The sequence below is a fragment of the Buceros rhinoceros genome, unplaced genomic scaffold (assembly GCF_000710305.1).
Source record: "Buceros rhinoceros silvestris isolate BGI_N320 unplaced genomic scaffold, ASM71030v1 scaffold5130, whole genome shotgun sequence".
NCBI lineage: Eukaryota > Metazoa > Chordata > Aves > Bucerotiformes > Bucerotidae > Buceros > Buceros rhinoceros.
The window spans coordinates 76,864-91,170 of NW_010387784.1; positions in this window are offsets into that span (position 1 = coordinate 76,864).

Sequence of the window (14,307 nt, forward strand, 5' to 3'; positions counted from 1 at the left end):
GAAAAAAAGAACAAAAAAAAAAAAAAAAAAAAAAAAAGAAGAGGAAAAATAAATATTCAATTGTGTTCAGAGTTGTATCAGGTTTGGCAAGGCAACAGCTGTGCTCTACCCTCCATTACACAGTTTCCTGCCTATGCAACTCCCAGAATCTAACCAGTTGCCTTTTTTGGCTATAATCAGGCAGGACACAGAGGCAGTCCGCTTCAGCTAAATTCAGTTTCATCATTTCCTGAGGAATCCTAAGTAACCAGCCATCTGAAGCGTCCTACATTCCACTGAAACATATTCCTCACTTCCTTACTGTTAGAGTACGTGCATTGAACACACCTTTGAGATTTATTCTGGAATAAAAGCTAATTCTTTTTGGATAAGAAATATACAAGATCACAAGAAATCTTTCAAGCAGTTTCCCCAGCCAGTTCTAGATCTGGAGAGAATTAAGGAAAGAAGATAGCTACAGAGAGGTTAATCAAATTCCTCCCAGGAGAAGAACCCCAAATTGTCTCATTTACAGCAAGACTGAATTCTTCAGCCAGTAAGGAATCATTCTGTAGCATCTATCCCTTTTTACTCCCAGGACTGAAAACAACAACTTTCACAAGTCTAACACAGCTATTTTAAAATCTCACCTAAGGTTTTTATGCCATCACTACAAAACAGTGAGGCGATTCAAAGATGGTCTGCACCTCAAACTTTAAACAGACTTGAAAATGACCCTGTTGCATGGCAGCAGCAAACAATCTTACTATGACCATCTCAAACACTCCAGAACAGAATCATCGGGTACTAGACCTAAAAAAAAAAAAAAAAAGGAGGATCATGCTAAGATAACATAGTATTAGTGCTATTCTCGAGGATGACTTCTAACCCACAGGGCCTCTAAACTAGCAATACCACAAACCAACCATTCATTTGCTTCCCCACAAGAACAGTACCAGAGGAATCAGATTCAGCAACTTCCATCTCACGGGCTCCAAAACTTATCTTCCTAGCTTATGCTGCATTTGACTGAGCATTTCTAAAAACCCCTTAATGGTCAAGGAAATAAGCCCAGTAAACTCCTGCAACCTTACTGCAACTCATAAAGAATGCAAGTCATTACCGTTTTAGGAACAAATTAGGAAGCAATTTGTTTGCCTACTAGTTTGCATTTTGGGTGTAGATAATTATGTGGGGTAAGGACATTTATCTGAACATGGTTATTGTGCAACTGTCAGATGAGAATACCGTTAACAACATCCTTTTTGATGCAACACCAGCCTATAGGTAAGAAGACCAATAAATACAGAAGACATCCTTGTTTTGAGTTTAAATGCCTCCTTCCTAGTATTGTTTCCAAAAATGAAATACTACAGTCACTTCCCTGTTAACCCAGTATGCTCCCTTATCGTGGTTTGCAACAGTGTGCAGAACAGGCTGGTCAAACGTTGCTTGTTTTCCATTATTTCAGGCATCAGAAGACATTATTATGCCAATTAATTAGCTACATAGTTGCCACAAAGATTCCATACAGTTAACAGATGAAGGTAAAGCAAACTGTGCAGTCACAAATAGGACAGAACCAAGACATTAATAATATGTAGTCCAACCTTACAAAAATAATTCAAGAACCCTTTACATACGTATTTCCCTGTAGATCCTTTTGAGATGAACAAATTAAACACTGGCTTTACATTAAGATGCCATGCATTCCCTTTGAACTAGGCACAACTACAGAAAACCCTCATTTCAATACAATCATACGGACAGAAGTTTGCCTTAGCCTCCTGCAGTTTCATAGCCTTAAGGATTGATTTACGAGACACTTCACATACTCCTATCCCTACTTAAAGCATCAAGTGCTTCCTAAAAACCTGGAAAGAAATGCCTTGTCTGGCTCTGAAAAGTCTAAAAGCTCCCTGCTATAAGGTCCCTTCCTTTCAATTACAGCATTTTTCAACTGCTAAAAGCATAAAGCATTATCTGTTTGCAATTTTAATTTTCCAGAACTATGTGTATTGCTCCCCCCCTGCCAATGTTTACTCTGTTAGCAGCCACAGAATTGTTTCTGGGACTGAGCCACTGCTCACTAAGATGAGCTTGGGCTACACTAAACTATCAAAGCAACAGCTGAAGTATATAGAATTAATATATTCAGAAGAGCATTAATGGCAACAATTAAAGCATCACACATACTAACAAGTATGAGAGCACTAGCTACACAAGGAAAGTGCTTCAAGTTTGAGTTGTCCAAATCACCGTTAAAGTAGAGATCCCCATACTGCTCTTGTTACGCGTCAGCCTCATCGTTAGCAAAGATGCATTACTACTTTGGAACAGACAGTTTTAATGACAAACCATTTCCCTACTTGAATGAATCATGAGAAGTTTGTGAAATACTGGGCTATAGAGAATATAAAATAGCCAGACACACGTACTGTATATCTGGTGATCCAGATCACCATGTCAGAACTTAAAAGAACATTTAGGATTGAGCCCGTGAAAAGGCATGTATGCAGATAATTACTACGAGTTTTCTTCTGCTTCCAAGCTGAGTGGTGTGGTTGACATGCCACAGGGACAGGATGTCATCCAGAGGGACCTGAACAGGCTGGAGAAGTGGACCCATGTGAACCTCATGAGGTTCAATAAGGCCAAGTACAAGGTCTGGCACATGGGTCAAGGCAATCCCCAGTATCAATACAGGCTGGGGCATGATGATACTGAAAGCAACCCTATGAAGAAGGACTTGTGGGTACTGGTGGCTGAAAGGCTGAACGTAAGCCAACAATGTACACATGCAGCCCAGAAGGCCAACTGTATCCTGGGCTGCATCAAAAGAAAAGTGGCCAGGAGGACAAGCGAGGGTGTCCTGTCCCTCTGCTCCACTCTTGTGAGACACCACCTGGAGTGCTCTGGAGCCCTCAGTACAAGAAGGACATGAACCTGTTGGAGAGGGTCCAGAGGAGGGCCACAAAAATGATCAGAGGAATGTAACACCTCTGCTATGACGACAGGCTGAGAGAGTTGGGGTTGTTCAGCCTGAAGAAGGCGGCCACAATAAGATCTCCCTGGAGTATTCTCAAGTACTCAAAAGGAGCCTGTAAGAAAGATGGGGACAGTCTTTGTAGCAGGGCCTATACTAAAACGGGAGATTTAGACTAGATAGAAGATCACATTTTTACAGTAAGGGTGGTGGAACACTGGCACAGGTTGCCCAGAGAGGTGGTAGAAGCCTCATCCCTGGAAACATTCCAGGTCAGGTTGGACAGGGCTCTGGGCACACTGATCTAGTTGAAGGTGTCCCTGCTCACTGCAGGGGGGTTGGACTGGATGACCTTTCAAGCTTCCAATCCAAAACATTCTATGATTCATATCCACCAATAAGGCACTCTTATAAAAACTTTGTGATTTCACATGAAATCTTGTTTGTCTAGTAGCCTTTACACTAGCAGTGCAACAGTAAATAGCAAACACATTTAGACTAAAATAATTTACTTCTCCTTTATCTATACAGGTCATGTTTTTAAAGTATTTCAGGAACACAATTCCCATGCTATTGTCCAAACTGGCTTACCTTTAGCAGGTTGTGAGAGAATGGCATACAAGACAAAAGGCCCATTCACAGAGCAAAAGGAACGTACACCATTTCTACAGGCAAGACAAGACTTTTACACTAGAAAAATGGCATCACTACTGGTCACTTACAGTCCCATTTCAGTTACAACTAAATTGCCCTCAGTGAAGAAACTTGATTCTTTTTTATTACACAGCATTGCAAAAAATAATCTGACTTTGAGAAGAAACTAACGATTCAAACCAAGTTTAGGCAGTAACATTCATATGACAGGAATCCTTGTTAAGCGTACAATCTGAACAGCTAATACTTGCATTATTTCTGCAAACTCAACTATTTCACTTTACCCAGCCAGCTGAATACAGTTCATCAAATCAACAGAAAGAGATGCATTAAGGGCAGTAGAAAGCACAGTACATGGACTTTAGTGGCTAGACTGCCTATAGTGACCGTGAGCTGACAAGCAGTTTTGATTAAAAACCAACACCTAACCCACCAAAAAAACCTCCCTATAATTCCCTTGAATTCACTAAGAAACTGCTCAGATGTCATCCGTTTAGGACATACTAGGCTGACACTTCACAGCTCCATGTCTCAGGATGCACATGGGAAAGAAAACTGCAAAGTTCGTTAGCACAAACTGCTACAATTTGTAACACCTATATAAAAACTGGAGTCTGAATCACTGAGGGGGAGAAATGAATCGCAGTGGGGAGGGGGAAGGGAAGGGCAGAAGCTGGCAGGAAGCTGAACTGATGGACTGGTTATATCTGGTCGTTTCTCAAGTTTGGTATATTGTGACGCACCCAATGCTTGATGCCTCAGACTGAACTCAAGAATCACGGATTTAGTTATCCCACTAGAGAATACAACATTAGGCAAGAACACGAGTTTGCAGTTAATACTCCCTCACAGATAGTTCCCCCCAGCTGAAGGCATTCAGCTACACTTACCCTTTTTGTTCAGAATGCTATGCTGCCACGCAGACTCATTTCTTCCAGTTCATCTTTATTTGGGACTCATAATGATTGCTATTAGGCTTACTGTAGTTCACTGCTTTCCTCTCTAGTCACAGTCTGACGCACACAATACATTGTTGAAAGATTTATTTCACAACTGGAATGCAGATTGCTGGCAATTATTGTTGCATACTCAGTTTGACTGTAGTGCTGCCCAGACTTGCCAGCTACCATGTTTATTACTGTAAGTTAAACTCAAGATAGAACACTGAAGTGCCTTCACTGTACACACAGGGCTCCAAGAATCAAGAAGGAGAAATCTCATTATCTAATGTATAAATGGTACCTGTACCACACAAAAGCAATCTACTGACCAGGCTACACATAACACAGAAGGAGAAAGTTGAAGGGAATTCTGTATCTTCCAGGTGTCATGCATCCTCAGAACAATGAACACGGAATACACGTTCCTCAGTTTCTGCGTGTCCAGCTCTCTTCATCGTGCTGTCAAGCACTACTTTGTGGTATGTGTGAAGCAGGACTTGCATATTCTACTGTAACAGCTGACACAGTAGATTTGCTCTGTGAAGCTGGGACTTTCCATGGGGAAACTGCAAAGGCCACAAAGCCATATACAAGTAAGACACTGTCTTTACATGCCACTTAGTAGTCACCTTTTCTCTCCACTGGGTCCAAAGGAATGGCAAGATTGGGAGAAGAGAAGCTACAAGCACAGCACATGTAGATGTAACATAAATTAATGCCATTCTGAAAAGGTTAGTTTTGGGTACCAGAGAGTGAAAATGGGATAGCGCAGGCTTCACCATAGGCTATACAAGCACAGAAATGACCTTGGCAAACCACACCGCATACCATAAAGAAATTAACTGCTGTAGGTTATGGGCAAATACGGTCAGGCGTAGCTTCCCTAAGTGAATGCTAGGGAGGGTAGACTTGCCCCTATTTTAATTGCACCTTCTCAGTTCAGTGAGACACAAAGACACATTACCATGTACATGGCACCAATAAAGTTAATCAGTCCTATGAAGCCTGTGCACATTGTTTAAACACACCAAACACTGGTTTAGGGAGGGGGAGGGAAGCCTTCTGTTGAAGTCCAGTCTTTAGCATGACAAAGCTAGGCTGGCTGCCACCCAACCCCATTCACTTTGAATAAATATTCAAAGTTTACAATCCTGCATAATACACTTTCTGCAACTGTTGTTTCTCATTAGTGCGGGTACAGTACATGCCTTCTCAGCAGAGGAGAGAATTCCTCTTCCAGAGACAGTGTGCCCACAAGGAAAACATTCCAGGGGAAGAACACATTCTTTGTGACCACTCAGCAAAGTAATCCCACTTAAGGAGACAGCTGTAGTTCAGAAAACTGCAGCCCATCCCTGCTGTTCAAGCTGTTTTGCTGGAAGACTCGTTTTCAGGAGCAATAACGGACTGCAAAAGTTCTGATTAGGCACGCAGAACTCTCTAGGGACATTGCACGTGGGAGGGTAGGGAGGGGACAGCTTGGAAAGTTTCAGCCCCTATCCTTGTTATCTCAGGGTCATTTTTCATCCCTTCCTTAATACTCTGATTTAAGGCTAAAAAGATATCTGCCAAGAACTCTCTGGAGCACTGAAGTATAAGGTAGCTCTTCCAACACACACTTCCATATCAATTAGCACTCCCTATCATCTTTGTCAACTCTACATTTCATTTCATTGTGAGAACAAACAAGGAATAAAACAATTACACCTAAATACAGAGAAGAAAAATGCGGTTTGGGTTCACTCTTTCAGAAACAAATAATTAGCATGTGTAAGTCTAAGATAAAGTAATTTTACAGGAGCAATTATTCTTGCTCATGTTAACTGAGAAACTGCTTTGATCTCAGCATCAATAATACTATTTTTCTTACAGCTCACATTGGAAAGAACCAAGAATCAGTGCAAACATGCCCGGCAAACCATTTTCAAAAAAGATTATTTTTACACTGCAGCAGGGAATTAAGTCTCTCTAGACACTTGCAGCTCAACCTACTGTGCCAAACTGACTGCGTACAGAGAGATTTCTGGTATATCTCATATTTTTGTTCTTGTTTCAAATCATTCTGCTCCACCATTAATGGCACCTATAGGCAAAAAATTCTGGCACAGACAAGCCTACCACCTTTACAGGGTCGAAGTTTGATTCTCAACTCTTCTAACTATACACAGGGATTAATTAAGAGGACCTACCTCTGCTCATGAAAGTAATCTTGCAGCTGGAGGGCAGGACAGTACTCTTTCTGGACATGAGAACAACTACACTGAAGGAAAATCTGCATAGCCTTAAGCTCCAGTATGTAAAAGGAGGGCAGGTTGAAAACAACTTTGCAGAGCATAAATATTAAGTTCAAAATGGTCTGAAAAGCTTTGAAACATTCCGATTACAGCATTTCTCTATTACATTCAAGGTCTTGCACAGCTTTGCAACTCGTTACCTAGCTATCCATTATAGCCAACGTTCTGGAGAAATCCCCAGGTGCAGCAGAGCGCACAAGAAACACCTGCCTGGTCTATACACCTCAGTCTCACACTTGTTTTCTGGTTAGCTTGTTCCTTTCCTGATCTGTGCCTTCTTCCCTAAATGTCAAGTATATCAATCTTCAAAAAGGAACAGCATTAGGCATCTCTTATTTTAGAATTCACCCAACCATGCCCTTCTATCTGGATCTCCTGAAGTGCTCATTTCTGTATTAAAGGAAGAGAAAGGACTATCTCTCAATCTCAAAGGAGTAAAACCAAGTGCCCTTGAAGTAGGAACAGAGGCTGAACTGTTACGGTCATGGCTATATGGTATATAAAATTTCCTCTGTTCTCGCATTACAGGAAAAGACTTTTCTGGAAAAAAAGAAAATTATCCCCTTCTGATATAAGACTGACATACAATGACATTCCATGATCCCAGTAACAAGAGGCAAATATAATTTGGAAGTTTCCAACAAAATTTTGCTCTCCGCAATAACAGATAAAAAACAACAGGAGGAAACACTGACCACAGAGTAGCAGAACTGTTTAATGTCTTTCCACCATAGTTAATAACATTCTCCACAACTGTACACACTTCAATGCTATGGTGGTGACGCACATCAGGTGGTGGTTTGGTGACCCAAACCACCCTATGATTCTATGATATTTGTATCCTTACCTACACGAGCAAGAGCTGAACCATTACTGCAGCTGTATTTTTTCCTGATAGAATCGGTATAATACAGTGTGGTAATATTTATCAGTTAAATCTACATCAAGTTTATAGAATCACAGGATCACAGAACTATTTGATTTGGGAGGGTCTTAAAGACTATCTAGTTCCAAGCCCCCCGTCACGAGCAAAGATACCTTCCACTAGACCAGGCTGCTCAAAGCCCCATCCAATACAGCCTTGAACACTTCCAGGGATAGGGCAACCACAACCTCTCTAGGCAACCTATTCTGGTGCCTCACCACCTTCAAAACGAAGAACTTCTTCCTTACATCTCACCTAAATCTACCTCTCTCAGTTTAAAGCCATTACCCCTTGTCCTATCACTACATGTCTTTGTAAAAAGTGTCCCTCCAACTTCCTTGTAGGCCCCCTTTAGGTACTGGAAGGCTGCTATACGGGGCTGCTATTAAGATCTCCCCTTCTCCAGGCTGAACACCACCAGCTCTATCAGTCCATCCACATAGGAGAGATGCTACAGCCCTCTGATCATCTTCATGGTTCTCATCTGGACTCACTCCAACAGGTCCTGGTTCTTCTTATGTTGGAGGTCTGAGAGCTGGACACAGTACTCGAAGTGGAGTCTCATGAGAGTGGACTAGAGGGAAAGAATCACCTCCCTTGACCTGCTGGTCATGCTTCTTCCAATACAGCCAGGATGCAACTGTCAGGTCATGTCGAGCTTCTTGTCAACCAATACCCCCAAGTCCTTTTCTACAGGGCTGCTCACAATCCACTCGTCACCCAGTCTGTAAAAACATTGGGATTGCCCCAACTCAGATGCAGGACCTTGCTCTTGGCCTTGTAGAACTCCATCAGGTTTGTATGGGCCCGCCTCTCAAGTCTGTTAAGGACCCTCCAGTTAACTACCCTCCCCTTCAGCACGTCAACCACACCACGCAGCTTGTTGTCAGCAGATGATTTGCTGAGGGTGCACTCAAACCCACTGTCTGTGTTGCTAACAAAGACATTAAAAAGACCTGGTCCCAATATTGACGCCTGAGGAACGCCACTCATCACCGGCATTCTTTTAGAGCGTTGAAGAACTAAAATCTACCTATATAGTTCTGTGCATGAAGAAGAAAACTAAAATTTGCCATGTAAAAAGATTAACTCCCACTATGCAGAGGAAGATAAACCGACTGTGTACACGTATATGCCAGTGCTAGGCAGACAATATGTAGACAATTTCTAGAAGTTACACTGGTTTGTCTAATAAATTGTCAGTCCCTTTTTAGAAGAAAAATCACTAATACATCTTCCTCATCACATTTGTGTGTTCTCATTTAACATTTCCTATCGTATACTGCATTAAACTGCAAGCTTAAGTTCATCTACGCAAAACTTTGACTTGGGAAGGGCCGTTAAAACAATTCAGATTAATTTACTGCATAATGAAAGGTCCAAGACTTTAGTATCTGCTATAAACATTCACACTGCAATATAACCCACATGACGAAAGCTATGTGAACCTGTTTAAGTTACAAATCTTAAGTCACAGTTTAAAGAGGTTTTGTGCCTGTGAAATCTTCCTTTGTACTTATGCTCCTCTAAGAAAGAAAATTCCCTTTGTCAGTGAGCCAACACGTCCATTTGAAATGCAAGTTTCAAGTATCCAAGTACTTAATCATGGTAAATAGTTTACCATATACCTGTATCCATCCTATATCCTTTTATTTAAATAATTCTGTGAAGTCTGAATACATTTTACTTGATGTCAGAAGACATGTAAACATGTCTGACTCTGAATAACAGAAACAAAGATATCTAAACAACATAAAATAAAATTCTGCTAAAAAAATTCCATTAATACAAAAAAATTTTTTGACCACTTCATATACATTTATAAGCAAAAAGTAACCAAAATTGTTTTCTAGATAGTTACTTGCAATCAGCAATTTATGAATTACATTGCCTGTTTCTAGATCTAGTTTCTAGACCTTCATCTCCAATCCACCCCTCTTGATCTGTTCCACTCAGTGTGAAACACACAGCTACCCACTCCCCAACCTCCCAAAAAAATGAAGGAAAAAAATGACAGAAAAATATCAATACCTTCCTCTACATTTTAAACTATGAATGACATGACCGAAACAGAAGCCAGAGAGTATTTTTCTTCACCTACATTTTAAAAAACAGTCAAAAGTAAATTTACTTCTTCAGCCAACTAGTTCCAAGTGTTTAGCCAGGAACTTTGTCATCCAGTTCACTGGTCTGACTTCAGACTGACATTCAGTATTTGTTGCCAAGTTCGTACATTTAAGCATCTTATATGCCTAAGTTCAAATATGCCTAAGTTTTAAGACAGACTATTAATTTAAGAAAAAGAAACGCTATCAATGAAAACTAATTTGTACTCACACTTCAAAATAATTGATCTTATCGATTCTGAGCACAGCAAGACTGGAATCTCATGCATTAAATGACAAGCAGACCTACAGGGTAACTGTTCCTGCCAGAAAGAGCTTACTGAGTAAAAATTTACCTACAGACTGATACCACAGTTGTTTTAAGTCAGTCACATTCAGAGAAAAAGACAGAAGCAAATGAAATTTGCCTTAGTTTTCTTTTTTTGTTTGTTTGCTTTTTTCTCGTGGATATTTAAATCAAGTCTAAGTATGCCAGTAAAACTAGCTGGATGGAGCGTTGGCCACAATCAAGTAATCAAAGTAAAATTTACTGCACCTCCAAAAGTTTATTAAAACAGCCTGAATTCAAGAGAACTGGTGAAGCCTTGACCTTAAAAGAAAAACTGATTAATGCATTCTCGTCACTACAAACAATAAAAAGGGAAGTAAACTATTACAAGAGCATGCTTTAAATCTTACATAGGAAGCTGCTCAACGAGTAAAAAAAGATGTGGCTGCACAGAACTGTCAAAGTTGAGCTGTAAGAAAAGAGGTTTAGAGAAATTTTACAAGTCTGAACGTCTACTTTGCTTTCATTTAAATCAGAACTTCAGTTCTGCGTTGAGGCATATATCACAATGGATTTCCTGCCGAGACTCATTAAAATGGTCGTTCTTGATGAATAGGAGTATTCATCATTTAAGGAGACTTTATGAAACAGATTTCCAAGTTAAGTTTTCTTCAACTTTTACAAATTATTAGCTTGAGTGTACTGAAATCACTCATCCATGTGGTTTTATTTACTACTCTCAGCAGAGTCAGCATACATGCATTAGGAGAAATTTAAATTTCTAGTCATGAAGACAGGCAAAATCCGAGCCCTATGTACAAAACTCCAGAGGCATAAATTTCATGAGGAGGTCATGGAGTCAAACCACAGTATTCAGAGTTACATTTCATTATACCTCTCTGCATCCAACAGCAATACATTTGTAATACTTCTATAAGAAATAATTTGTAGTTGCTAGATCAATTTTACAGTTTCCACTTCGCTATGTTGAAAAAGGACATGACTTAGCAGTACTAGCTCTGGAAGTACTGTACAATGAAATCAATCACAGTTCCACCACTGGAAAATTGGAGACACTACTATTTCTTTAGATTTCTTAGGATGCTCAGAAGGGCAACATACTCTGCTGGCAGGCCAAAAGGCCATTAGCTGACAAGAGGGACTAGTCCATTACGCTGAATGTGACGAGGCTGGAATGAGGTCAGAGATGTTAAGCCACTACTGTAGCCTGGGATTGCAAGATGAACGGGCGTTGAGATTATTACTTCAAGTACTCAGAACAAGTTCTCACAGCCGCTAAAGAAAAAAGTGAAGCGGATAAACCATAATTAAATTGTAAATTGATGCATTTCATTTAGTTGGACAACACCCATTTGCATTAGGTTCCAGGGCAGAAGTTGCATTTGTGTTTTTGACTCATTGCACTATTTAAATCACGTTGCTAGTTTCCATCCCTTTCTACACTAGGAAACTCAATTAGAACCATGGTGTGCTTAAACTGAAAAAAAAATGTAAGGTACAAGGTCACCAAGCCACCACTAAGCTACAGCAACTGCCAGCAAAAACAACGCTGCTCTAGGCGATCCTGTGCTATTATAGTTTTGTTCCAACCCACAGAAGTCTTAACATCAGGCACACAATTTCTCTACTTAACATGCAAAAAGCTGTGCTTCAGTTATAAACTAAGAAATCAAAGACAAAAACGGAAGTTAGAGAGCATTAAGAACATCAAGCATTATTGAATCATACACCGAGGATTAAAGTTTTGGACACCTTTTAGTAGATGTGCACACTAACTCTGAGCCTCTAAAATACTCTTTAGTCAGCTTCAGCATGTTACCCAATAACCTGAAGTTACCACGCAAGAAAGCAGACATAATACAAAGGGGTGGGGGATAAGACAACCTTAACTTTGACTTCCCTTTTTGGTAAACCTCACATTAATCAGAGGGGTTCCTATACCTCCAGCAGGTCCATTTATAATCTCACCCTATTATAGTCACACCAACTCGTAAGTGACACAAATCTGGGCAAGACACAGGCCTAGGGATGAGGCAGAAGCAGAAGATCCAGCAGAATCAGCTCAGAAATCACAATACCTATGACATCTGTCCTGTCCCATCTGTTCAGTGGCCTGGAGATTAATGAAACAAAACCTGAATTTTTGGGTATAGACAGGCTACTTTAATCTCCCAGTACCACCAAAGTACATTTTCACGTAGTTAGCAGCCACGCTGATATATCATACACTCCCTTGTACCTGCATGTGAGTAGTCTGACAGAGCACTATGCATTCATTATTGGTCATTATAAGCATTTAGTACTGTATTTTTAAAAACCTGCCAAGTATTCAAGTACTCAAGACAGTTTGTGGCAGCGGTAAATGCAAGTCTCTGCATTTGTAGTAGAAATATCTGCTGTGCCAAGCACTGCTGCAAAGAAATTTAAGCACCTCTGGCATGTGACTCCACCACAGTTTTCTACTCAAAGATGCGTATTAGAATGACCAGCCGCTACTCTCCAGCATTTTTTCATACTACCAAGATCATGTGCGGGACAACACAGACTATTTCAGCCTCCTAAGTGAGAAATTCTTCTAATCTCTTTCCTATCCAACTTTATTGGACGAGTAATTTTATTCTTTTTTATTATTATTACTACTCATTCATTACTGATTCACTTAAAAGATTATGGTGTAGCTCTCACAACCTATCTGTCTTCTTAAAACATTATGAAGCATATAAAAATCCACCTAGAGAAAATGATGAAAAAAAAGCTTATTCTTTCTTTTTCTCTTCAGATGAAAATACCACCTTGGCAACTATTTTCTTCTGAGAATAACTTTAAAGAAAAAAGAAAATAATCCCAAAATCATAGTAGAAATATCCAACAAGCTATGGCAACAAAGTCTAATAAAAGGCTTTCAGTTTCTACACCCCTTCTTCTGGGACAGACAGAGCCTGACCATTTAGTCTTCCTGTTTATACAGAAAGAGCCACAGGCTACTCAGAAAGCAAACTTTGAGGTTGAAGTCTGTTCTCCAGAGAATTTCCAAAATCAGATCTTGGCTATACAAGTCAAGCATCCGAGAGATGACACCATATTGCAAAAAGAACCATGTAACTCACCAGCTTAGTGCTGGTCATAATCCCTTTGAAGTTCCAGGTCAGTAAATACGAGAAGTTCAGACCCCCGTTTCTACCCACTTCTAGCAACTGTGCGGTTGCTTTAGCATCACTGAAAGTTTTGCTGGTCCACCTCCAGAAAGACCGTGCACACACTATGAATAAGTGCAACAAATAAAGCTATCACGGAGAACACATCAGTTTAAACCTGCCACAGAGCTCCAGGGACCTGTTGCGAGATTTCGCTCTAGTTAATTTTACAAGGTCAAATTAACAGCACGATCTTGTGTTTATACAGTTTGGGCAATTTGATTAACAACTAACAATGCTAAAGTTAACTCCACCTCTATTTATCAATTCCTTTTCCCTTATTACAACTTTCTAGTTAACAAAAATATTTGCTTATCTCATTTCAGCTTTGGGAGAGAGCACTACAGTTGCAGACAGTGCATCTGTGAGTCAATACATAACTGCACCACAATTTGCTATTTTTTACTGGAATGCCATGGACAAGTGAACTTAGTCACATTGTTACCTAGTGACTAATTTCAAAAGCATCTTTACACAAGCAGTAACTGATTAGAGTGCTGCTACTCCGGAGTTAAACCTCTATGGTGTCTAGCCTTACAGACAGGAGATGTATACCAGAATGGTGGATGCGTAATTTAATCTTTCAAGCCATGGTTCAACAGCCTCCATGCATTTTATAGTGTAGGGCAGAGGCACAAAAATCAAAGTCCATCTACTATACTAGTTCTTCAAGCCTGAAGCACAAATTTCTTATGCATTAGTTGAGAGATAATTCTGTTTAGGACAGACCTGCTCACTTAGAGAAAAAGCTTACGTTCTTAGTCCATTCTGATGGAGCGCAGCTCAGGACATCATGACATAGGATACATAAGAAAATCCTATGGCAGGAGAACGATGAAGAGCACAAATGGGATTTCAAGGGGGGAAAAAAAAAAAAGAGGAAAGGGACTTAAGGAGAGGAAAAAAAAGGGGGGGGGGG